At 46.3% G+C, this 25618-nt stretch overlaps 1 protein-coding gene across 6 annotated transcripts in view; it reads right to left on the bottom strand.

Moving 5' to 3' along the window:
- The window catches only part of Zhx2 (zinc fingers and homeoboxes 2), a 149706-nt gene that overhangs the window by 58869 nt on the left and 65219 nt on the right, over positions 1–25618 (bottom strand). For all 6 annotated transcript variants that reach the window (XM_074069146.1, XM_074069140.1, XM_074069141.1 and 3 more), the window contains exon 2: positions 25485–25554. The gene's annotated coding sequence lies outside the window, so the exon portion shown is untranslated. The remainder of the gene's footprint in view (positions 1–25484; positions 25555–25618) is intronic.

Here is a 25618-nt window from a genome sequence, read left to right as displayed (position 1 = left end):
TTTTTCCCCTCCAATTTGCATTAAGCTGCCTGCATAATTCCCACTTCAGGTGAAACCTCTCTGTATTAGTTGCTTCCTACTTGAGATTCATCAATTTTCCAAGGAAGTCAGGAGTTGGGGAAATGGGGTAGGAAGTGTGACTGTGTTAAAAGGAGCTAAGACACAACACTCAGAGCCAGGTATGACAAACGCAGCAAAAAACTCATGACCACATTTCTCTTTGGGGATCTGTGATTTAAGTGGGGGTGTTTCTGAGAGAGGCCATAAACAAACACACCTTCTTGACAGTTTCATGGTTTGTTATTTAAGTGTCTCATAAACCATCCCTGTCTGGTTTGACCTGAAAATGCAACATAGGGGCCGAGCCTCAACCATCAATGTGTGTTAATTGAGCACCTACCAGGAACCAAGCAGTTCTATGTGTTGAGGACGACATCATAGAACAGGAGTAAGGAAGAAAGGCAGTTGAAACCTATGCTTGGAAGAGGAAATTTTGCTGGTATTGTGAAGAAAAATAAATGGGAGAGTTAGGGTAGTGACAGGACCTATGCAGAGCTAATGGAGGGGGGAGGGATAAACAAATGCACTCTTCAAAAAAGATGCACTTAGTGCTGGCTGGCAGAGTGGCTCAAGTGGTAGAGTGCATGCCTAGCCAGTGTGAGGCCCTGAGTTCAAATCCCAATACCACCCCCCAAAAAGAAAAAAGATGCACTCCAGCCCTCAGGAAACTTGGATTGCCATGAATCTGAAGAAGAGGACCTGGATTCCCAGTGGCTTGCTCCATGCTTTGGGCCAGGAGGGATTTAACAATACGTTGTTGAGACAGTGTTCCAGGTCTGGCAACTAAACCCCTAGCCCTAGACACCAGGACTTCATAACATCGTGATTACCTCCAGTGGGTGAGTGTTAGACAAGTCTGTACAAAATGACACTGGAAGAGCCAGGCTGGGAGCTGAAAAAGGGCAGGAGCCTGAAGCTTCAAGGGGGTAGGGGGAGACTGGGAAGTGGAGAGCAGACTGCTTGGGTGCACATCCCAGTGTGGCCACTCGCAGCTGAGTGACTATGGTGAGTGACTTTCCTCTCTGAGACTCGGTTTTCTTATCCGTAAAATGATATCTGCCTCACAGGATTACTGTGAAGCTGTAAGGAGTCAATACAGACAAATGCTTAGAATGATGCTGGCACGAAGTGTTCAATAAACGTTAGCTGCCATTGTCTTTTTTTGGGGGTGGGACATGTTGAGGTCACATCACTTGCTCCTATTTGGAACAAAAACAATCTTACAATGAGGAGCAGGTAATGGATGAGGGTAGGAAAAGGAAAAAGTCAGAAACAGGTGGACCAGACTTAGTTCTTCCCCAGATGCTGGGGATTCCTGCCTGTAAACTTCATTCCCTTTTTCATTATTTTAAAACAGGACTGAATATGTATCTATTCAGTGATTGTTGGGTACCTTTTAAAAAATTAGTATATGTTAATTGCACAAAGGGGTTTCACTGTATTATTTCCATAAATGCAGAGTATACTCTGATCAAATTTACCCTCTACTACTCTTTCTTATCCCCTACCTTTTAAAAATGATTTTAATGAGTTTCATTGTTCTATTTTCACAACACATATAATGTACTTTGATCATATTCACCCCCCACCATCCTCCCCCACTGCAATTGGTTACCTCCTCCAGACAGTCCCCTTTTAACATTCATACCATCCTCCCCTTTTTTAAAGGTTTAGATTCCCAAAAGAGAGAGAACATGTGATATTTGTCTTTGAGTCTTGCTTATTTCACTTAACATGGTAATCTCCACTTCTACGAATTTTCCTTCAAATCACATAATTTTATTCTTCTTTATAGCTGCATACTACTCCATCGTGTATATACCCATTCTCTTTATTAACTCATTGGTTGGTGGACACCCAGGCTGAATCTATAGCTTGGATATTGTGAATAGCAAGAAACGTGCCTCTGCAGGTATCTCAACTATATGTCGATTTATGTTTCATTGACTACATACACGCCCAAGAGTGGAAGAGCAGGATCATATGGTAGTTGTAATTTTAGTTCTTTGCATTAACTTTAGTTTTTGAGAACCACCTTACTGGTTTCCATTCCCCCTGCTACCATCCTCAAACAACAAACAACATAGCATTTGTTGTTTGTTCTCTTATGGCAGTCACTCTGCGTGGAGTGAGATGAAGTCTCCATGTCACTTTGATTTGCATTTCCTTCATGAACAAGGATATTGAACATTTCTTCATGTATTTATTGGACATTTGTGTTTCTGTTGAGAACTGTTTGTTCAATTCATTTGCCAATTTATTAGTTGGATTGTTTATTCATTTGGTGTTTAATTTTTTGAGCTCTTTATATATTCTGGATACTAATGCGCTGTCCAATGAATAGCTTGCAAATATTTTCTGCCGTTCTGTGGGTTGTCTTTTCATTCTGATAAATGTTTCCTTTGATGTGCAGAAAGATTTTAATTCCGTACAATCCCATCAGTCAATTCTTGCTCTTTTTTCTTGAGCAACTGGAGGTCTGTTCAGAAAGTTGTTACCTATGCCCTTATCTTTAAGGGGTTTCCCTGTCTTTCTGTCATAGTTTCAAAGTTTCATGTCTTCCATTAAGATATTTGATACAGTTTGGATTTTTTTTGTACAGGGTGAGAGACAGGGGTCCAGTTTTCCCGACACCATTTGGTGAAGAGGCTGCCTTGTCTCCAATACCTGTTTTGGGCATTTTGTTAGACACCAAATGGCTGTACCTGTGTGGGGTCTTCCATTCTTTTGTACTGGTTACATTATTTTTGTGCCATGATGGATGATTTTCTGAAAGTAAATAGCTAACAATATCACCACTATCAGGACAAGCAATAATTTCCCACTGATGAGTGACACCATCATCTCCACCCACCTCTGCCTCTCCTGCCATCATCAAATTTGCCTGAGGTTTTTTTCCCCCTACCACCAATTCTTTTCTGGTGGTTTACCAGTATCACGGGAGCTGTAGAATAAATAACTTCACAGTCACATAACCTTGGGCAAGTCACTTCACCTCTCTGAGATCAAGTTTCTTTATACACATACATTTCTGATAAAAATGTATATGAAGTATCTAAAAGGGCACGCCACACACGGAGATTGGAATAAGTGGTGGCTTATTTTCATCTGTAGACCCACTTGTATTAAAGTCCTGCAATGTTTCATCTACTTGCAGAAGGCATGATTTCCCTAAGAATTTGAGTTTCAGGGTTGAGCAACACTGCTTGAGGGCTCTAAGCCAAAATGTGGCCTTCCAGCAATCTGGGCCATCATATCTGGCAAGAAGGACAAAGCTGTCCTGTCCTGACACACTGCATGAGGAGGATTCATTCCTGTGTCCAGATGGGTCATCCTCTTGGCCCATGGCCAGCTGTTTGGTTACACAGGATTGACTGGGCCTGAGACAAGGGGCTTTACCACAGACCAGCTTAAGGAAAGACAGACTCTGTTCTTTGACAAGAAAACAAGAGAATCCCATCATGAATGAGGCGACATCCTCGATGCTAACCTCGTCCTGTGTGTTCCTGTTCCTTTGACAATCTACTTCAGTAAATGGAAACAAAATTGCTTCATTAAATTTCTAAATGCCACATTAAAAAAACAAAACAGGCAGACAAAACAAAAAACTCCCAGGCTGAAAGGGATAAATCCGAAACCAAATAATGGGTTACAATGTTTTCCAGAAACAATCAGGCTTGATTTTCAGACCAAGAAATGCATTCATCAGAGATGTCTTAGAATCACATGGTTTTGTTGAGTTCTTCAGAGAAGAAAAAAAAGCTTTGTGGCTTGAAAGCACAGCCATGGTGGTTACCATCATCCTCACAAACAAGGCCACTTAAATCTCGCCACAAGCCCATGAGGTGGGGAAGATTATTCTTTCCACTTAATAGGTGACAAAACTGAGGCCCAGTGAGGTTAGTAACATAGCTGGTGAGCGGGGAGCTGGAGGTCTAGCCACTGTTCATAACCAGTATGCAGTCCTGTCTCTGAGGATCTAAAGTGGCTGTAGTGCACAGGACTGGGAACCTCTTATCCACAGAGGCCCCCATGACACCTGGGGCCAATTGAGGTGCGTCGGTGGCCCAAGTTCTAAAGTTTGTCCCCATAGCCAGTACACCTGGAAAATCATCATATATGTATCCTCGTTTCACAGCCATAGACACTGAGGCTCAGACTCTGAGGGGTTTACCTCTCCTCAGAGGTCACACACAGCTGATGAGCCCCATAACTAGAACCTCCATCCATTACTGCCCCATTCCCAGACATTGTCTCTCCCTATGACCTGTAACCAAGTCTAAGCACAACCACACCAGGAGTCGGGGAGGCTTCAGACACTTGCAAAGCTCCTGCCATCCCTCCCTGGCAATGAGACCCAAGGAGGCAGTGAAGGCAGCAGAGTAGGGACTGGCTTCAGAGCCAATCAGGTGGCCATGTGCCCTTGGCCAAGTGACTTACTGTGTCTGAACCCCGGGGTCATGGTCTGAAAACTGGTGTAACAGCATCTACTAGAACAGAAGTGCCTCACCAGTAGAGAATTTGTCTCTTTGGTCCACGACTGGAGCGTCAGCATGTTGCATCATTTATATGAGGTAGATGCTCAGTAAATATTTTTTAGAATAGATGAACATGGAAGAATCACCTCAGAATGGTTCTACAGGGAAAACCAGATCCTGTGTTCATAATGCATAATACAGAAAAAAATGCCAGTTATAGTCAGTTCTTTGTAAGCACAGGATCTGTGCTTACAGATCCAACTGACTGTGGACCAAAACTAGTTGGAAAAAATTGCATCTGTATTGAACATGGACAGACTTTTTTCTTGTCATTATTCCCTAAACAATTCAATATAACAACTATTTACATAGCATTACATTGCATTTGGTATTATGAGTAATCTAGAGGTGACGTAAAGTACATGGGAGGGTGTGCGTAACCTATATACAAATACTATGCATTTAATGTATGGGTTTGAGCACCTGAGGGTTTTGCTATTTGCAGGGGTCCTGGAGCCAATCCCCTATAGATACCCAGGGACAACTGTATCCTCACCACAGTGTCACAGACTTCTATATTCACCATCCTGTCATGCCTTCCCAAGAATATCATGAAATAGGTCTTGCTATGCCCACTTTCTGCATAAGGAAACTGAAAAGGGCAGAGAGGAAAGTCATTCCTAGACAGCTCTACCTTTTAATATAAGAACCGTGTCATTAAAAAAAAAGTCACAGCAAGGACCTCTGGGAAAATTTCAGAGTCAGTCCAGGGAGAAAAGGAGGGTTGCAGGACTTGGGAGCTTGTCTAGTGGGTGTTTTTGCTGCCTTTTCCCCAATCCTCCATCTTTGAGGGGCATCCCAGGACTGTCAGGGTGGACTCCCCACCTCTGCTCTTTCAGAGGAAAGCATCTTGTCAGTGGAGAGCGCCTGGCTGAGACAGAGTGCCCAGCTGTGCTATTACTGACAATAACAGCTATCTTAACGAATTGCAGGCTGATGAATTGCTGATTGCAGGGGAGATAAAAATTCCGAGTGAGCTGATTGAAACTCTTAATAAAGCTTATTCTTAAGGAAGGGTCTGGTTGCCAGGGAGGAGCTGACAGGAGAGTGTCTAGATGGTTCTGATGTCAATAGCAGAACACTTCTCTTCTCTATGCTTATCTCCACCAGAGCATCTTTCTCACAGTATCAAAGCTGCCTGGTTCCTACACTGCGGATGCCTTAAGGGCAGGGAGAGCATCCACCTCATCGCCTTGTGTCTCAACACAGCATCATAGCCAGTGTGAACTATGTGGTCCATACCTGTAACATACCTGAATACTAGTGACAAGAGCAAGGAAGCAGAGAAGAGAGCAGAACAAGATGCCACAGGGGGAGAACACACAGACTTGTTTATGAATTCCCACTGTAAAAGGGCTTATAGAAACCGATGGCTAACACTTGAGCCATGTAAAGCCAATTACACTGGAAATGATCATGGCAGTCATTCTCTCTTCCTGTGCTATGCAGGTGCATCTCCTACGGCTTTTCTGAAGAGAAGCCAGCTCCATCTTGGAGGAGTATCACCCCCCTGACATCCCTTCCTCAGGAAGCCTTTCTCCACTGGCAGAGGTGTCACCTAATTTAATAGCAAATGCCCTTGACACTGCTCACACCTCCCCTGTGATGTAATTACTATTATCCCTTCAATCTGCTACCACCTGTGTACTCCCTTCAAAAAAAGGGAGCAAGCCAGAGGGAAACCAATGTCAACATTAATTGCAATTTAATGCAGTTCACTGGAGATGACCCTGGGGAGAGGGGTGAGGGAAATCAATTGTGGTGATTGAAAAACAATATGAGAAGTAAAAGAGGCAATAGCTGAAACCCACTGGAATGGACAGAAAAACTCCTCTGAATTTCCCGTGCCTGGCTCAGTCCCCGATTCAATGCAGTGCTGGTCAAACATCTTTTGAGAACATGCTCTGTGTGGGGCAAGGTGCCAGACATGGAAGGGGACAAAGATGACTGAGGCATGAGCTATGTCCTCATGTGGGGGTCTCTGTGTGTGGGTGGAGAATGGAAGACTAAGATGTATGAAAAAAATAACAGGATAACAGGGCAGAATTAGGAAAGTGACTAAAGAGAGGGAAGCGGCTATCTCCCCATCCTTCACCTTATTTATAAAAAGGTCAGGTGGGACAGCTATGTCTTTGTGTGTTGGTTTGGTCCTGAGTGACCTGAGCAGAGGGCAATTCAATCTAGCAGCTTCCAATGTGCAAAGGGGCTGTTGACATGTTTCTGGATTGCTGCATGCAGCAGACTCTGTCTGCAAAACCAGAGGCACCTCTTTGGATTATGGGTCTTCTGTTCCTATTTAAGAACAGGATGGCCCTGATTTGTCCTCAGAGTTCCTTTGTAAGAGAGAGCACCCCTGGAGAACGGGCTCCTGCTGTGGGGCTTGAAATCCCATTACATAGGGGATGACAGAAGTTATCCAGAACCACCCAGGGTGGGAGGCAGGACTCAAATGCAGCTGGCAGGGGTCCAAGGGAAACACTGGTCAGCTTGCCTCATCATCACACTGTCCCATGATGAGCCCTGGCTGGCAAAGAGGGCAGAGGGTGGCAACACCCACAGGAAGAGACCCAGACACAGGGCAGGGGGAGCAGGACAGGGACCACCTGGGAAGCCACCCTCCACCTAAGGCCCAATCTGCAGCTCCAAGGCTCCTGGCTTCCTGTTTATCTCCTTCCAGAGCCTCATGTTCTGTTATTATTTCTTCTGTCTCCTTCGTTCACATGTGTGTAGTTATACAGCATATATATATTATATGCACTTATTTTTTTTTGATGTGTTTTTTCTTTCCTTCTATCCACTCACACTCACCTATCACACTCCATCCCTCTCTCTGGTTACATAGTCTCTCACACATATTGCACATTCTGTCTCTCTCTCTCTCTCTCTCTCTCTCACACACACACACACACACACACACACACACACACACACACACAGTGTCAGAGCACAGTGACAGGTACATGGGCCCAGCAGTCAATTAGAACTGGCTCCTGTCCTGCCTCTGACGCTGTGATGTGACCCTGGGCTCTCTTGAGACTCCATTTCCTCATCTTCTAAAATGAAGATAATACTAGGATCTTCCTCCTAGGACCGTGACGGGGACTAGATGCATAGGGCTCTAAAATCTGTCCACTTGGGTGGACATTAGATCAAGGGCAAACACAACAAGGGGATTGGACTATGAGCACATGATAAAAGCGAGAGCACACAAGGGAGGGGTGAGGATAGGTAAGACACCTAAAAAACTAGCTAGCATTTGTTGCCCTTAACGCAGAGAAACTAAAGCAGATACCTTAAAGCAACTGAGGCCAATAGGAAAAGGGGACCAGGAACTAGAGAAAAGGTTAGATTAAAAAGAATTAACCTAGAAGGTAACACCCACACACAGGAAATCAATGTGAGTCAATGCCCTGTATAGCTATCCTTATCTCAACCAGCAAAACCCCTTGTTCCTTCCTATTATTGCTTATACTCTCTCTACAACAAAATTAGAGATAAGGGCAAAATAGTTTCTGCTGGGTATTGAGTGGGGGAGCGGGAGGGGGTGGAGTGGGTGGTAAGGGAGGGGGTGGGGACAGGGGGGAGAAATGACCCAAGCCTTGTATGCACATATGAATAATAAAAGAAAAAAAAATAAATAAATCTACTTAGAAAAAAAAAAAAAAAACTCCCTGTATAGTTATCCTTATCTCAACCAGCAAAAACCCTTGTTCCTTCCTATTATTGCTTATACTCTCTCTTCAACAAAATTAGAAATAAGGGCAAAATAATTTCTGCTGGGTATTGAGGGGATGGGGGAAGAGGGAGGGGGCGGAGTGGGTTTAAGGGAGGGGGTGGGGACAGGGGGGAGAAATGACCCAAGCCTTGTATGCACAAATGAATAATAAAACAATAAATAAATAAATAAATAATAAAAAAATCAGAGAAACCTCAAAAAAAAAAAAATAAAATAAAATCTGTCCACTTGGGTCTGAGTGAAGGTAGAGTGGCCCCTTCCTTCCTCTTGGTTCTGGTGCATCCTCTCCCACAATGAGGATGGGGCCGACTCTGCAATATGTGTTTTCCTCTTTGGAAGCACTCAACAAGTGTCAGCTATCACGATAATCATAATTTGCTGTTCTTTCATATTGTTTACATTTTTAAATACTTTAATTTTTAGCACACTTTTAGGATTACAGTAAAAATGGGTAGCAAGTACAGTACAGAGAGGGGCTGTGTAGCCTTCTCCCTTCCCCTCCCGTTGTTCCTGTTGCAACATCTTACACTGGTGCAGTACATTTGTTACAATGAGCCACCAATGCTGATGCGTTCAGTTGGTAACTGAGCAGGTAGTTTCTGTTGGGCTTTCCCTTTGTGTTTTGACAAACCACAGCCTCAAGCATCCATCACATACTCACCTTTCTACCACTTCCAGCGTTTTGCCTGTACCAGATTTTGTAGTGAGAATCATGCCCTGGGCAGCCTTGCCAGACTGGCTTCTTTCACTGAATGATATGTGTGCACTTAAGGCTCCTCCATGTCTCTTCATGGCTTGATAGTTCATTTCTTCTTATGGCTAAATAGTACCCCAATTGCATGGATGTATTTGTTCATCCAGTCATTCATTAAAGGGCATCTTGGCTGTTTCCAATTTTTTAGCACATATTGCTTTTTTTTTAAACATTTTTTGTACATTTTCCCTCTGAACTCTCAGCCTTTCAGAAATCCTGATCCAAATATACGTGTACTCATCCTTCATCAATGCCTTGCCAACATAGAGCAAGAAACACCTCTATCAGGTAGAGGCTGCCCACAAGGCTACATTCTTTTTGTTTGCTTGCTTTTGCTTTTTAAGACAGGGTCTCACTATGCAGCCCAGGCTGACCTCAAACTCATGATCCTCCTGCCTCAGCCTCCCAAGTATTGTACCTCAGCAGATCTGCGACAGGCCTGGAAGGGATGAACCACTTCCCTAGTGCTGAATGTTCCTGATACTTTAAATTGGGGATTCTTAACCGTGGCAGAACAGATATTTTGGGTTGGATGGCTCTTAGTTGAGGGGGCTGCTGTGGGCAGTGTAGGCTGTTTAGAAGCTGCTAAGAGCATCCCAGTTCGAATTGTGTCAACTAAAAATGTCTCTATACATTGCCAAATGTCCCCCTACCTTCCCTGTGGGAGGCAGGTAGAGGCAAACTGCCTTCTCACTCTCACCCCTCCCACTACTGAGAACCACTGTTTCAAATGTTTTGCTAGTGTCAAAACTGTTATGATAAGAAACTTCAGTGTCATCTGGCTCATCCAACAGAACCCCTTCCCCCAGGACAGAGCCTTGTCTAGACAGGATAGTAAGGAGAGGTCCACACGTGCCCCTGCATTTGTTCTTGCTGGGTGGGTTTGCTCTGATCACAGCCAAATGCTGTTACTATGCAGACTGGCTTCTGGCTGGTTCCTCCAGAGATGCTGGATTCCACATCTCGATGAGTGGAAGTTTTCACTTGCTTGCCAAAGATCATTCTGTTAAGAGTCAAGCCTGTCTCATGACCACAGTCCAATGACTTTCCCACAAGAAAGAAATGTCTAAGCAGTAGGGTTGCAACAGGCCATCACCTGCCTCTTCATTCACCCTGATCTGTCTGTCAGCAGCTCTCCACTTAAATCCTGGCTCTGAACATTTCTTAGCAGCCCCCCTTTTTTGATCCTGGTCCAGCTGCTATTGTCTCTTGCCTGGTCTCCTGCATTGATGTGAGTTCTCCAACAGTCTGTCTCTATACACTGCTCCAGAGCAGTGGTTGTGAAACCGTAAGTCACATCATGTCCCTCCCTGGCTCTCATGGTTTCCTAGTTTTGTTTGAAATTCCAAAGCACACAGATGAATTTTGCATGTCACTATCATTTTTTTCTATGGCCCTGCCTAATGAATGGGTGTCTTTAAGTGGACATCTAAAGAGCCAAAGGCTGGATGTGGCAAGCTCAGCAAAGGTGGGTGAGAACCTGGGACAGATGCTACCCTAGATCTAGCTACACCTCTTCCCCTCTTGTGAGGACCAGGTTCCCCAGTCAACGTGACACCTGTGATGTGGGATTTGCTGCAGCATTTTTGCTCAGTTTACTTCATGTGTTACAAGCTATGCCATTCACAGCTGGTGTTACAACTTTGATCCAATTTTACTCTCCACCACTCCACACTTTTACCTTCTGACACTGGTTCATTACGCAGGCGGATCTTTCTGTAACATAAAGTGCCGTATTCACTGTATAATTTGTGCATTTCTGAACTATCTGCAACACATAAAACTATGCTACTGCTTTTATTATCATTTGTGTTTTTAGTACATATCCCTAGTCACATTCTCCTCATAAATCTTGTCATTTTTAATGTGCAGTTTTGAAGTGTGGTGGTTTGGAAGAACACATACACTACTTTCTAGTACAACTGACTACTCTACATTGCCACTCCAAAGACATCCCGCATGTCACAGCAACTGAGGTGATTGAGCCACCAAGTCATGCAATTGAGTGTCTGTTTTCTCCCCCTCACTTTCCTCTCCCCTCCCTTCTGTCTGGGATCGCACACCTCCCCATCCCTGTTCCACCCTCCTATAAAGTATTCCAAGTTCTGCCTCTGCCTCAGCCTGTCTTCCAGGGAACCCAACTTGGACGCAGCATTCATTCAGCAGCAAATGCAAATGCAGAGCCATAAGGTGGACCCAGACTTGGTGTAGCTGAGGAACGTGAAGCAGCAGCAGGGTTGGAGCCTGGGGTGAGGAAGTGTGCAGGGAAAGGAGGCTGGAGAGGGAGAGAAGGTGGGGTCTGGCAGGACTTGGGAAGCCAATGGGGAAGGGGTCTAGGTGGCAGTCCAAGTGCAGGAAGAAGGTATTGGACAGTCCCAATCCCTGCGAGGGACATGATTTTGGTGGGTATTTTAAAAAGCTCACCCGGGTGAGGGAAGACTGCAAGATGCAAGACCCTGAGTGGGGAGATTGCTCAGCCCAGGTGAGAGATGGCAGGGTCTGCACAGGGTGGCAGAAGCAGGGGTCAGGAAGTGGGGGCATCAGCAGTCTCCCTGTGCACTTGGGAGGGAAGGAGAAACTCTAGGGATCTGAGGGCTGATTTTGCATATTTCACTATTGTCCAGTTCTTTAGACAAAGAAAGAAAACAACTTAAAAAATAATTTGGGGCTGGAAGCAAAAGACCATAGAGACAGTGGATCACAAAAGTGCACACACAGTTCACGCACTGGCTCTGTGTGTGTACGTGCACGTGTGTGTGTATGTGTGTGGTCTGTGTGAAGACTGATACAAGTAAGGGCCATTGTTTCCATTCCCTCCTTTCAAGGGAACAATAACCCCAACGTGATAAACCACAGTGCAAAGCTTGTCTCCATCTGAAACGTGGCCAGAGATGGGGGAGATTAATAACACAGGGAAGCTGCAGTTTGGAGTCTGATTAGAAAATACGAAAATCAGAACTTCCAGTTAGGGACTATACTTAAAGAAGCTATCTTTTTTGAGGGGAGGGGGTTGGGCGCAGGGAGGGAGATTGATATAAGTTAATTAAGCCTCATGCTTCATTAAGTGTTCTTAGACACACAGTGTACACTCTTCATTTAATGCAAATAGGGTGCACAGCACCGTTACATTTGCTGGCTGAAAGCTGTGGGATTTCCACCGGACATAGGAACACAGGAGCTTTTTTATGGGGAGAACCATATGTTGGCAGCATGGGTGACTTATGGTGGGAGAGAAGGCCCTGCTCAGGAGAGTCAGGGTCAGGAAATCGGGTTCCCAGTCCCCGGCTGCCTCTTACCAGCAAGGTGACCTTGGGCAAGTCACCTATCCCAGAGGACTCCTAAATGTTCTCAGCACACAAGAACATGTCTTACGTGGTTCCAACCCTATGCCACAAATGACACTTGTCAAACTCGCCTGCATTTCCATTGATGCTTCAATGACACACATACAGCAATAACAAGTAGGAGCATTTACCAAGTGCATCCTGTGTTTGTTCCAGTTAGTGCTGAGCCCCTGATATGGATTAACTGATCAAATTCTCCTAACGACTCTCAGAGGTGAACACCATCATCCCCATTTTACACAGGAGCAAACAGAAGCAGAGAAGCAAATAACTCACTCAGGGTCACACAGATGGTAAATGGCCAGACACAAACATAGACCAAGGATTTGTGATTCGAGGCAAAAACCCTGGTTTAGTCAGTATCAGCCTTTCCCTCTTTGCTGCCTCTAGGGGTTGACAGTCAAAACCTAACTACTCTGGCCTCAGTTTTCTCATCTGTACAATCCAGGCTTCATTTCTCCTGCGGTGAAAAGGCTCCAATGTCAAGGATGCAGGAAGGCTTCATGGACACCCAGGTGTGAGGAAGGGGATGTGCTCTCAGATGAGTCCTTTCAGCCATGCTTGCATACCCATATCACATTCACATCAGTGCAACTGAGTCACACTGGTCACTGGGTGTTAACCAAGTATTGGAACTTACAGAGGATGTTGTAGCTCTGCGAGTTACTGAGGCTCACTGCCCTTGAACTTCACGTGGCTCTTTTCTCCTCTCCCTGGGGATGAGTGCAGAGCTCCCTAGCTTGTAGCTTGATTTCTCATGATCTGAAGGTTCAGGTGACCACAGTGTCTGACGTAGATGTTCCCTAGGCTGAGGCAGGGTTTCTACCTATGCTGCCCTGTGCCATCTTCTTCTCTCTTAGGGCATCTGGGTCTCAATGTTCCAAAGGGACAACAGCAGCTAGTATTTCTGGTGTCCTTTCTGAGCCTTTACCCAGGTAGCAGTAGTAGGAGTTAAGTGCACAGGCTTGTGTCCAAGTCTCAGCCCTACCACTGGGACTCTGGAAGTCACTGTCACTGACCTCAGGCTCCTACCTCTGAAAATGGGATGATCACAGTGCCTTTCTCAGCATTGTTCTGAGGATTAAAGGAGACGGTGCCATGTGCAGGATGGGACTGAGAGTCTCAGTTGCTCATTTACTGCTCATAACAGCCCTATGAAGGTGTGAGGCTCTTTCCATTTTATGGCTCGGAGAAGGATGTGTGCATGAGGCAGAAGCAGGATTTGGTCTGGTTTCGTTTTTTTGAGACAGGGTCTCACTATGTGGTCCAGGCTGGTCTTGACCTCACTGTGTAGTCCAGGGAGGTCTTGAATTCATAGTAGTCTTGCATCTGCCTCCCAAGAGCTGGCATTATAGGTGTGCACCACCATGCTGAGCCAGACTCAGGATTCAAACAGTTGTGAGTTTGCAGGGAGGCAGCCTGAAAGCTCAGGTAGAGCTCAGTGGTGGAGAGAGACAAGGCTGGGATGCACACCTGGTTTTGCCACTCTGAGGTGGTGAGTGAAACTCTTTGGGCCTCAGTTTCTTTTTGTGAAATGGGAATAATGCTAGTCCTGACTGTTGTTGAAAGGATCACGAGTAAGTAACTCAAGATATTGGGCTACTGTGGGGAAAAAAAAGATGCAGAAAGAGGTCCTCAGGCAGGCCTTTCTTTCATCTGACCTTCCTTTCTGGGAAAACTGCCTTGAGGGCAAACTTTGGGTACTAACCTTGACTTCCCAGGCTGTGCTGTCCTGCTCTGCAGAGAAGCTACTTAGAACAAGCAACACAGCCACCCTGGTGCCATGGAGAGTGTGCTGGGGCTCCATTCCTTTGCAATGGGTTCTACTTGTCATTGTAGACACCTGGGGTCCAGAATCAGGTCCAATGTGGCAGATGGAGATGGCGACTTAAAGGACCTGTGTTGAGGTCTCATTTTGAGGTCAAATTCACTTTGTGGCTCTCAGAGCAGGAGAAATTATGCGGATATCCCGAGTTTGTCTCTCGGGATTCTCCTGGGTGGTCTCTAGGAACCATGTTGCTGGATGCAGTAACAGTCCAGGTCTTTACTCCTCCCAGTGTCCATACCCCACTCTTCTCCTGTGGCTTTGGCTGTGGGATTTGCATGGGTGTCCTGGATGTGATATTAGCCAAGGCTTGGACAAGTACTGGCACCTTTTATTTGTACCCTTAATTCTCTGTCACTACCATGAGCCTGTGCCTGGGCGAGCCTGCTGCAGGGTGAAAGACAAGTGCAGCAATGTCTTTTGTCAGCCCAGCTGAGGTCACCAACCCCCGCCCCCCCCGCCCCCGAGACGAGTGAGCCAGCTAAGGGGACCTCAGATGTGCGAATTATCTAAACCAAGAGAAACCCAGTGGACCCTGTGGATTTGGGAACCAAGAGGTATTTTCCTGCTGGTCACCACTGGTGTTGTTTGTTACAAAGCACTATTGTGGCAATGAGTAACTGATACACAAACATGTTTTTTAAAAGCATAGTGTATACTATGACTTTGACTGTATTTTGCTACACAGCTTGAACTTCCCTTTCGTTGCCTCTTTCTTTGCTCTGGGAGGTAGAAAATGTTATTTTCCATGTGTACACAGGCCAGTGCACACATTTTATTACTCCACTCAATGAAATCTGACAAGAGGATAAGCAAAACTCTTCAAGCTTTGCTCTCTCTCTCTCTCTCTCTTCCTCCTTCATCCATTTAACAGAAATCTAATGTATATTTTAAACAAACAGGTTATATTCAAGTAAAGTTCCCGCCCAGTGCCAAGAATCTGTCGTCTTTGGAATGGTCAAGCCAGACTTCTTCCTTCTTCAAATACAGCCACGAATCCCACTGCAAGTCTCCTACTTAGAGCTGCTTCAACCCTTCAGGCCCCACCCTCTGTCCACGGAGATTCATGGTCTCCAGGGCACCTAGGACCACTTTCCCCAGCTAACCCTCAGCAGAGCCCACCTGGGGGCCCTGGGTTTCCATGGCACCATTTGCATGGGCTGGATGCAAGTGGTGTGAGGCCATGGCTTCCACAAGCACTGGCATCTTCTGTTTATACTGCACTTTATTGTAATGGGGCAGCAAATCCAGACAAAACAGATTCAGATCCCCTGTGATGAGCCTCAGGACTGTGGGCAAGTTCTCCAGCCTCTCTGAGCCTCAGTTTCCTCATCTGTAAGTAAGGACAGTGTTGATGATAGAGTCTATCTCACGGGATTGCCTGTGGAGATTTAATGAGATCATATGACTCCAGTACAGCCCGGAGTACAGTAAACAGTCATTACACATTAGCTGTTATTGTAGGTATGTGTGATACCATGAGAACATAAGATCCTAGTATTTAATACTCACCACGTCCCCCCTGTTTTCAGTATTATAAATACTGATTTAGGTCTTCTTACGAGCTTATTTCATTTTCAACCTCATGACAACTGTTAGTGAAGATAGTGTTATTATCTCCAATTTAAGGATGAGAAAACCGAGGCACAGAGAAGTAAGTAACTTATCCAAGGTCACACAGCTAAGAGACCCCCATTGTTGTCCCCTCTCCTCTTCAGTATTGTTATTTATCCATCTTGCTCATTGGGGATCTGGAATGTAGAATGCATTTTTGTTTTCAAGTGCTTAGCAAAGTGCCTGACATATAAGACCAACAGTAATGAGGTTGCCAGGGTCCTGTGGTCTTTTCTCTCTTGACTTGCACCCCCTTGAGGGCAGAGGGCTGGATTCCCCCAATCCCTGCACCTGCTAGTTACTGACTCAACTGGGTAGGACAGATGGTGCCTTGACGAGGAGGCACGGGCTGCTTCTCACCCTGATGCACACACTCCCGGCTCTGCACACGCTGTCTTACAATCCGGATTGACTCAAGACACAGGAAACAAACGAGGCTTTCAGCAGCCTCAGGCAAGCTGGGATGAAATTAGCAGATTGGTGTACAAAGCACCGTTTAATGATGCTATCATGCTATCCCATCCTCGTGGAGCCGTTGTGACATTCTGTATTAAAAAAGTGACAACCTACAATTGCTGTGTGTAACCCATGCCTGGCATCATGGAGGCTCCTAGCCCCAGAATGCTCACATTTTCTGGTGACAAACAGCACATACAGGGATGGGGGGAACTGATGGCTTTGTGCAAAAATGTCCTTGTGGACCTCTCTAAACCCTTTGTAGTGCGGCTACTCTTCTGCTCGCCTGTCAGAAGCATAATTTTCATTAAATATTAAGGAGCTGTTTGTTAAAATAATGTCACCATGGTAACTGGGTGGGGGGAGGTGCTGCCCAAATTGCAGCATATTAATCAAGTGCTCCATAGTATGTCGTGAGTATCCCTCTGAGCCTTTGGTGACAAGGACTCTGGAGAAGCCAGGGCCGTGGAGTTTACAGCTGTCAGCGCCAAAGATGTGGGCTTCCACAGGGTCCTGGGGCTGGGCTGTGTTTGTTGAGCAAATGGATGGGTCGATGGATGGATGAATGAATGGGTGGATGGATGGATGGATGGACAGACGAATGAAAGAATGTTAAAAACCAAAATTTGAGAGGTTTGTGTCAGAGTTGTTTCTGACAGCTCTTGTATTTTTTCAGTTGTCCTTTTACAGAAGTAAGGAATTTTGCTGGAGAATTGGACCAAAGGGCCAGGGAAGTCATGCCTCAGGGGAGAGCTAATGGTAACAACAGGGGGGCAAGGTAGGAAAGCAGAGAACCAGACTGCCTGGATTCAAATCCTGGCTCTGTGTCGCCATGCTGCAGAACCATGGGTGTGTGACTTGTTCCCTTGAGCTCTGCCTCCACACACCTGACAGGGCTGAGGATGGTGAGGATTAAAGGAAAAGACACTCCACCAATTCCAACTAATCAGCTAATGGTTTCATTAAGGTATGCATATATCCCCCAACGAGACATGTGCTGGAAGCTTGGTCCACAGGGTGGTGATGTTGAGATAGTGGGACCTTTAAGAGGTGAGGCCTAGTGGAAGGTGACTAGGTCATTGCGGGTGCTGCCCTTGGAAGAGATTAATGTAATTTTCTAGGGATACTCCTTAGTTCTAGTGAGAGCAAATTGTTATAGCAAGAGCAAGCCTGACCCCTTGCCCTGGTGATGTCATCTGCCTAGAGGCCCTCACCACAGGCCAAACTGATGAGGCCACTTCATCTTGGACTTTCAACCTCTAAAACTGTGAAGTAAACAAACTTTTCTTTATACATCACCCAGCCTTAGATATTTTGTTATAGCAACAAAATATGAACTAATATACAATCTTTATTGTATATTATTTTTTTCAATGTTTTTGTAAATACAAAACCAATTTAGCTCCCAGGCCACACACAGGCAAAGTAGGCTGGCCTCTGCCATGTGGCCTTATAAAGAAATGGAAGAAAAACGAAGGCAAAGTAAAAGGAGATGAATACAGGGCTTTTCTCTCACTAAAAGTGGGTTGAAAATATACATAAAAGAGAAATATGAACATCATTCTGAGTGAGGTCAGCCAGGCTCAGAAGACCAAAAATCGTATGTTCTCCCTCATATGCAGACCTTAGATCTAGGGCAAATGCAGAAATGTGGTTGGACTTGGGTCACATGACAAGGGGAGAACATATACGGGAGAGAGGTATAGGGTTAGATAGAAAATCCAAAACATGAAAGTGTTTGATGTCCCCACTGCAGAGGAACTAACACAGAAACCTTAAAGAGACAGAGGTTAACACGAGAAGGGGATCAGGAACCAGTGTAAAAATCAGTTAGAGATGAATCAACTTGGGTTGTAACACATTTGTACATGGAAGCAATGCTAGGAATCTCTCTGTATAGCTGTCCTTATTTCAACTAGCAAAAATGCTATGTCTTTCTTATTATGCTTATGTCTTCTCTTCAACAAAATTAGAGATAAGGGCAGAAGAAGATCTGCCTGGAAGCAGGGGTGGGGGGAGACAGGGGGGAGAAATGACCCAAACAATGCACGTACATGTGAATAAATGAATAATTTTAAAAAAGAGAGAAACGTGGGTCCAGGAATTTTATTATAAAAATAAAACCAGTCTTGAGGATTCAGGTATCCTTGTATGCTTATTTTATAGTTGAGGAAGGGGAGGCATAGAGAGGTGGGTGACCTGACCAAGTTCACACCACTGGTTAGGGACAGAGTCAGGATAAAGACCAGCTAACCCTGAGCCTGAGAGGGACCTATGGCTCCAAAACCTCCACTGCAGAGAAGAATCTCCCTTCCCTATGGTCTGAGGGTCCTGATACTCCTCATTTCGGCTGACTTCTTCCTGGTTAAGGACCTAGGCTTCAGGGTCAGGCAAATCTGTGATCCAGCCAGATCACAGATCTGTGTTCTGGATATGTGACCTGGGAAATAATGAACTTTTCTGTGCTTTGGTTTTCTTAATGTTAAGATGGGGCTACTCTCTTTGAGCTAAGGTGTATAAAGGACTTAGCCAATGGCTTTGCACATGGCAAGTTCTGGGAAAGTTCTAGAACTGACAATGAGAATAATAGCTGTTGTAGGCAGAATAAGAGGCCCCAAGGATGCCCATGCTCTCACCCCAGAACCCTCAGATAAGATACTTTAAATGGCATAGTGGAATTAACCTTTCAGGCGGAATTAAGGTTGCTAATCTCCTGACCCTGGGATAAAAAGATGATACTGGATTATCAAGGTAGGCTCCCTTCAGGAGTCCTTTAAAGATGGAAAAGTGAGACAGAAGTGGCAGAGTTGGAGTGATGCTGTGTGAGAAAACTCAACTGGCGTGGACTATGGGGACCACGAGCTAAGGAATGCAAGGAGCTGGAAAGGCAAGAAAATGGGTTCTCCCTTAGAGCCTCCAGAGAGGACCATACCTCATTGACACCTTGATTTCCTCTGAAACTATAAGATGACAAATTTGTGTCAAGCCACCAAGTTTGTGGGAACTTGTTGCAGCAGCAATTGGAAACTGATACACTATTGTTTGTGATACAAATCAGGGGCCATGTCAGAGCTGGGATGTCTCAAAGCCTGGGTGGCAAACTGCATGGGCTGTGGGTGAGGACCCTTCTCTGCACGCTCCTCACTCCCATGCTACTCAGCCAAGGACCTGGGCAGGTGCCAGGTACAGGTGGGCACCTACTGGCTGTAGGGGAATGGGAAGAAGTAGAAGTGTCAAGGGAACACTGCCCGACTCCAGTGAGAGATGACATATCTTCATGTAATTACAACAGGGTGTGGTGGCTACCTGGGATGGGGAGCAATGTGTGATATCACTTCTGCAGAAATATTTCACTTCTAGACTTTATTCTGTACATGATCAAAACAGGCTCAGGGCTCCCACTGGGCCTACTCTGGATGACAGCACAATAATCTCTTCTTTATTGTAACTTGGGCACTGAATGTCCTGCAGGACTTACATGCCACATGCTGGGCTTGCTATCTTCCCTTTTACCAATTCCCTGCCACTGTTCTCAGCCCTTGTGGTTCCAATGGCTAGTGGGAGCACATGTTCAATCCTGGTCAGTCAGCATGGTCTGCTTTGTGGCCATGGCAGCTGGCTCAGGGATGGACATATAACCAGGGTCTCTCAGTCCCAGGGCATTGCTGGGACCAGTACAGTCCTCTTTCCACAAGGGTTGCAGGGAGAAGGTGCTAGCTATTGATGGGGGAACCTGCCTGAGTGAAGGCCACTCAGCAGCAGGCTGAGCAGAGACACAGAGACAGAGAAATAGAGAGAGAGAGAAGAGGAAGAGAGACAGAGAGAGAGAGAGAGAGAGAGAGAGAGAGAGAGAGAGAGAGAGAGGGAGAGAGAAGGAGAGAGACAGAGAGAGAGAGAGAGAGAGAAGGAGAGAGACAGAGAGAGGTACAGAGATAGCAGATAGATAGATAGATAGATAGATAGACAGACAGATAGAGATTGGGACTGGCTTCCAACCACAATCCTCCTGATCTCTGCCTCTTGAGCAGCAACGATTATAGGTATGAGCCACCGGTACTCTGTGAAACACTTCATTCTATGGATGGGGAGCTTATCATCTTGTCGAGGCTAGTCAGGTGAAAACAAGACACAGATTGCTGCATTTACTTCCTGATTTTGTTTTTACTAACACTTTTTATCTGTGCCAGATACTATTCTAAGCATGCTCCATTCAGTCATCATAACTCTCCTATGAGGTGGCCCATTTTACAGATGAAAAAATCAAGGCATGGACAGTTAAGTAACTTGTCTGAAATCTGAATAACTTTACTTAGTTACTAAGTAACTAGTAAAGGTGGAGCTCTAACTATGTCTGGCTCTGAGCACATGATATTAAGGGCTCTGCTGTATTGCTCGTGTTGGGTGGTATAGCCTAGAAGATCCACAGAAATCCAGAGAGGGCAAGGACCTCAGAGGAGGCTGTGGGACTTGTATTGAGTTTTGAGTTTTGATGGGACTCCACTGCCTGCCTGTGCCTCCTAGTAACAGCGCCTCAAGTGAGCCCATACTGGACATGCATACTACCCTGAATGCCTGCCTCTTCTTTTTCCCTAGGGTGTCCCTCAGCAACATCTCAGGGTGTGGGAGTCTGAGGCTGGACAAGACTGGAGGGAGGGACTGACAGCAGGGTCACTGCCCTAGGAGTGGAGTCCGAGGTGGGGAATGGAGAGGGAGGATGGAGTCTGCCCTGCCTACTGAGCTGCAGGATGAGTATTGAAACCTTTCCTTCTGGAGTAGGGGCACAAGGAGGCAGGTGGCTCCTTACCAGGTTGGGGACCAAGAGTACTGGGGGGGCAGATGTTCAAGGGGGTTGGAATAAAGTGTGCATCTGTCTGTCACCCACCTTAGAAGCCCAGTTCTTATCCAACAACCCAGGAGTCCTACTTAGCGCACCTGGGCTTCCCAGGCCCTCTCCTCCTGCCCACCACTGGCCTTGTGATCAAAGCCATTGCTTTTCCACCATTTGAGTCCCTCTCCCTGCTTCACATAGATTGTTTTAGAGTAGAAACTTAGGGCTGGGACATAGTTCAGAGGTAGAGGGTTTGCCTAGCATGTACAAGGCCTTGGGTTCGACCCCAGCACCACAAAAAGAAAAAAAAAGTAAGAACTTAATCTTTCTCCTGAAGATTCTAAGACCGAATGAAAGGAGAAGGGAGCGTTACATTCCAAACTTCTAATCATTTTTTTTTTTTAAGCAAGGAGATCCCATCCTTTAGTTTTGCTCATTCAAATGCAGGTGGTACCACTGTAGCATGAAGTCACCTTTCCTGCCCTGCCTTCCCTACAGCGAGAGTGGAATTTGGGTTGTTGACACTTGAAACTCTAAAGGGAAGATGTGGATGTGGCCCAGTTACCATGTGGCTTAGTCCCTGCTAGAGAAACCTGCTAAAGGACTCAGTCATACTACAGACATGTGCATGTCAGGACATGGGAGTCATCCACCTACAGCAGAGCAACTCAAGTTGGATATTTAAGTAGACATTTCCCATGGAAAAGCTATCAGGAAGAAAGAGGAAGAGCCCCTGAAAGACTAAGCGGAGTCATTTGAAAGTATGCTGCTATTGTAGAAAGCTATCCACAATGCCATCTTCTTGACCACAGTGAAAGAGGAAAGCTCTACTTCAGTGTGGAGGATGGAGATGGTAATAAGAAGAGCGTTTCTTCACCATCTTTCACGAGCAAGGCCATTAGTAAGGTCTCTTCTGCGTCTTACCACTTATTTTACCAAACAACTCTGGGAGGTGTGTTATTTCCCCATTTTACAGGCTGGGAAACTCAGAGGAAACCTAGCTCTGGACTATCTTGTCTCATCACATGCATGGAACTCTGGGAAAACAGATTATTCCCAGCCAGTGCAGTGAAGTCCTTCTAATTCAATTTCTTTGGCCACTTCAAACAGAAGCCAAGATTCCCATCAAATCATTTTCTACTTCCTCAAATACTGTCTTTTGTTAAGCATTTCTGTGGTGTCCTGTCCTGAGCACACAGAGTGAGTGGACTAGAAATACAGGGTAGGTGTGCTCAGCCGGGGGTTCTGACCTGCTAAGCACAGAACTCAGGACTCCTGTCTCTGCACTAGTTCACTGGCTGGGCTGACAGAGACCCTGGACTCAGAGGTGGGAAAGCTCACCTGCAGGTGACAAGCCTGAGATGCAGACATTCACTTGCTTGGGCTGGTTTTACAGTGGTCCAGGGTAAGGAAGTTTGCTGCACTTGGCCTTTCTAATGTAAAACAAGGCTGCTGATGAAAAGACCAGGAAGAGCAGAAGCAGGAAGTGGGTCTTGGAAGTCACTTTGTCTCATGATGACAAAAAGTGGCATGCATGCTGTAGTCATCCTTCTGGTCCCTTTGACAGACGTTGCTAATCCATTTCAGCATACTTCGTAGTGGGTCTATCTCAGCATTCTTCTGAGTGCAGTGTCACTTGGTCCCCTCATCCCTGCCCTCTTCCCACCTGAGGTGCAAGTGAGCTTGTGGCCACTTGCTAGATATCGGCAGATGCACAGGAAAAAGACTGGGATGTTTTCAGACCCACTGGGCACGGGCTTTGCTTATGTCAAAAACAATTTGGTTCACACTGTAATCCTATACTCCAGCTCGGGACAGGTGAGATGGTGCAGGAGTGCCACAGGTAGGCCCTGGAGCAAGCTCATTCCATAGCCCCAGGCCTCTTACTAATAAAAGAAATGTGACCTTGACAAGTGTTTCAGGGGAATACAATTTTTATCCAAAATAGGCTACAAATCCTGGGGTGGTGGGTGGTACCTTTTGCCAATGAAGCATTGTTTTGGGAATCTAGTGACAAGCTGTTTGCCTTCCAGCCTTGGGGACAGACCTCACTGGGGAAGGTATGGGAACCTTCATTGAGCTGGGGGGGGGAGGGGAGGGGCTTGAGATTGCACCTAAGCTCGAGTCTTAAATGGTTTCTCATCAGTGTCAGTGAAATCTTTTTCTAAGGCCAGTGCTTTTCAGTTTTCAAGACCACTTCTGCAGGGGAAGAAGCAGGGCGATGACACTGTGAAGAGTTACACCATGCTCCATGGGGCTCACAGCTAGTGGTACATGGCAGTGCTGCCTCTGGCTGTGGACCAGCGTCAAAACCGGGGCGGGGGGGGCGGGGGGGGAACACCATCAGAGGGAGACAGCAGGAAAGTGGTGCCACCTAACCCTCCTACCCACAGAATCTCCATTTTACAGAAAGGGCTCAGAACAACAAATGCTTTTTAGTTCATCCTGCAGCTACACCAGGGTGTATGACTGGAAGCCCCTGCTTTGGCTCTGGCCCAACATTGAGCTCTAGCCCACTGCTAGAATAAGAACCAATAACTATAGAGCACTTTCTAGGTACTGGTACAGGGTCAGGCAGCTTTGTATAAATTAATTCACCAAATCTTGTACATTCTATCCCTGTCTCCATGTTCCAGATGAGGAAACTGATGCACAGAGAGGCTGGCAACTTGCCCGAGACCCCACAGCTAGCAGAAGAGCCAGGATTTGAACCTGGCAGTCTATTCCTGAGCCCCCGTCCTCTAGCACAGACATTACCTACCTGAACTCCCTCCTCACCATTTTATTTGACCATTTCTATTAAGCACCTGCTCTGTGCCAGGTCCTGTGAATGCAAAGACACAGCTCTGTCCTCAGAGCTCGACACCTGCTGGAAGACTTGCTAAGGACGCTCCAAGTCACAATTCAAATGCCTCATCCATCCTTTCTCCTCCGTTCCCCTCTCTGTCCTCTCCCCTCCATGCCCTCTAATGGTGTTTGGACTCAGTTGCACACACAGCCTGTGCACAATGCTGTCAAACTAAGCCTCACTCAGGCTGTCAGTTTCTGGCCTCCCACAGAGCCCTGCCCTCAGAGGCCCTGCAGAAATACAGCTGCAGCTGACCCAGACAGGGTGGGGGACCCAGGCACAGAGCACTGCATTATTCAGACCCTTCCTGTGCCACTGATGTCCCCCCACCTGCCTCATGTCCCACTTGGGTCTGGAGTTTTGGTCACTTGAGTGTGTGAGACTGGTTTTCCCTTGCCGAAGGGCCCTAAGCTCCTTGGTAAAGCTAAGATCATGGACTTCCAACAGCCTTCTGCCTAGGCATTGCCCAATTCTTCCTCCTCCCAGGTCCATGAGAGTAGGTGGTGGGTGGTTTTGCCACATGTTCCCAGGCCCTTTCTCCTGGTCTGTGTGGTCTGGATCTTGGGCCAAGCCCCTTGATTGTGTGACTAGTGGGTGGCTCTTTTGGTGGTCTTGGTATGGGAGAGAGCTCTCCAGAGCTTCTCAACAAAACTCCCACCATGCTTTGTGAGTTGCCCACTTATCACATACACTAGGTGTTTGGGGTCACACCTGTAATACGAACTCAGTGACAGTTGACTGATGGTATTAGGGCAGGGAGAGACCCAAGGTCATACCATCTAGTGACTTCTGCTGCATAACTGGCCATCTGAAGCAGGAGCAGCACTGAGAGTTTGTGTGCATGACCTCTAGTTTGCCCTTGTCCGGTCTTTCCCTAAACCATCATCCTTTTCTTACTGCGTGCTCTCAGGGTTCTAGATCATCAGAGAACAGAAGGGGATACTGCCTTCATCAAAAGTACATTGTCATGTACACTTCCCTAACCTCTGCTTGAATTCTGCCAGTGAGAGGGAGCTCACTACTTCCCCAAGACATCTACTGCACCTGGGCATGGCTCAGCTTTCCTTAGGTGAGTCAAGAGCTACCCTCCCTTCTGCCAGTGGCAAAATACTTCAGATGTCCAAGGGGGGCTCTCTTGCCTCACTTGAGTCCCAACTTCTCAGGGCTATCGTTTGTTTGCCAAGTGGTTTGCCGGGAAGCTCCTGTTCTATTCTAAGATTTCTCTAGTTCCCTGGAAACAACTCCAAGCACATGCCTTCTGGGTGGGATCAGCCCTGCCACCTGCAGCTCTGTAGCATCCGGAAAAGGACTTCAAGGACCCAGTGAATTCCTCACACCTGCAAGCTCACACTATTCTGTGACCAGGTGCGTGCAGCCAGCAATACAGTTTCAGAGGTGCCCTTCCCCTCCTATGTCTCTCCTCCTCCTTCCTGAAATCCAACTAGGTCACGTGTGAGCACGCCAAACGCAGCATCACTCACCAGTTTCGTGGTGCTTACATCCTGGGAGTATTCTCACAGCCGGACTCCAACAGCAGCCAGTGCGTGGGACCTGCAACGAGCAGAAACTCAATGTTACAAGCAGGGCAGAGCACCTGGGTGTCCATCACTCTTTT

This window comes from Castor canadensis, chromosome 3 (assembly GCF_047511655.1).
Source record: "Castor canadensis chromosome 3, mCasCan1.hap1v2, whole genome shotgun sequence".
Classification (NCBI taxonomy): domain Eukaryota; kingdom Metazoa; phylum Chordata; class Mammalia; order Rodentia; family Castoridae; genus Castor; species Castor canadensis.
Note: the sequence above shows the minus strand (reverse complement) of the source record. Positions and strands in the feature narration are given on the sequence as shown.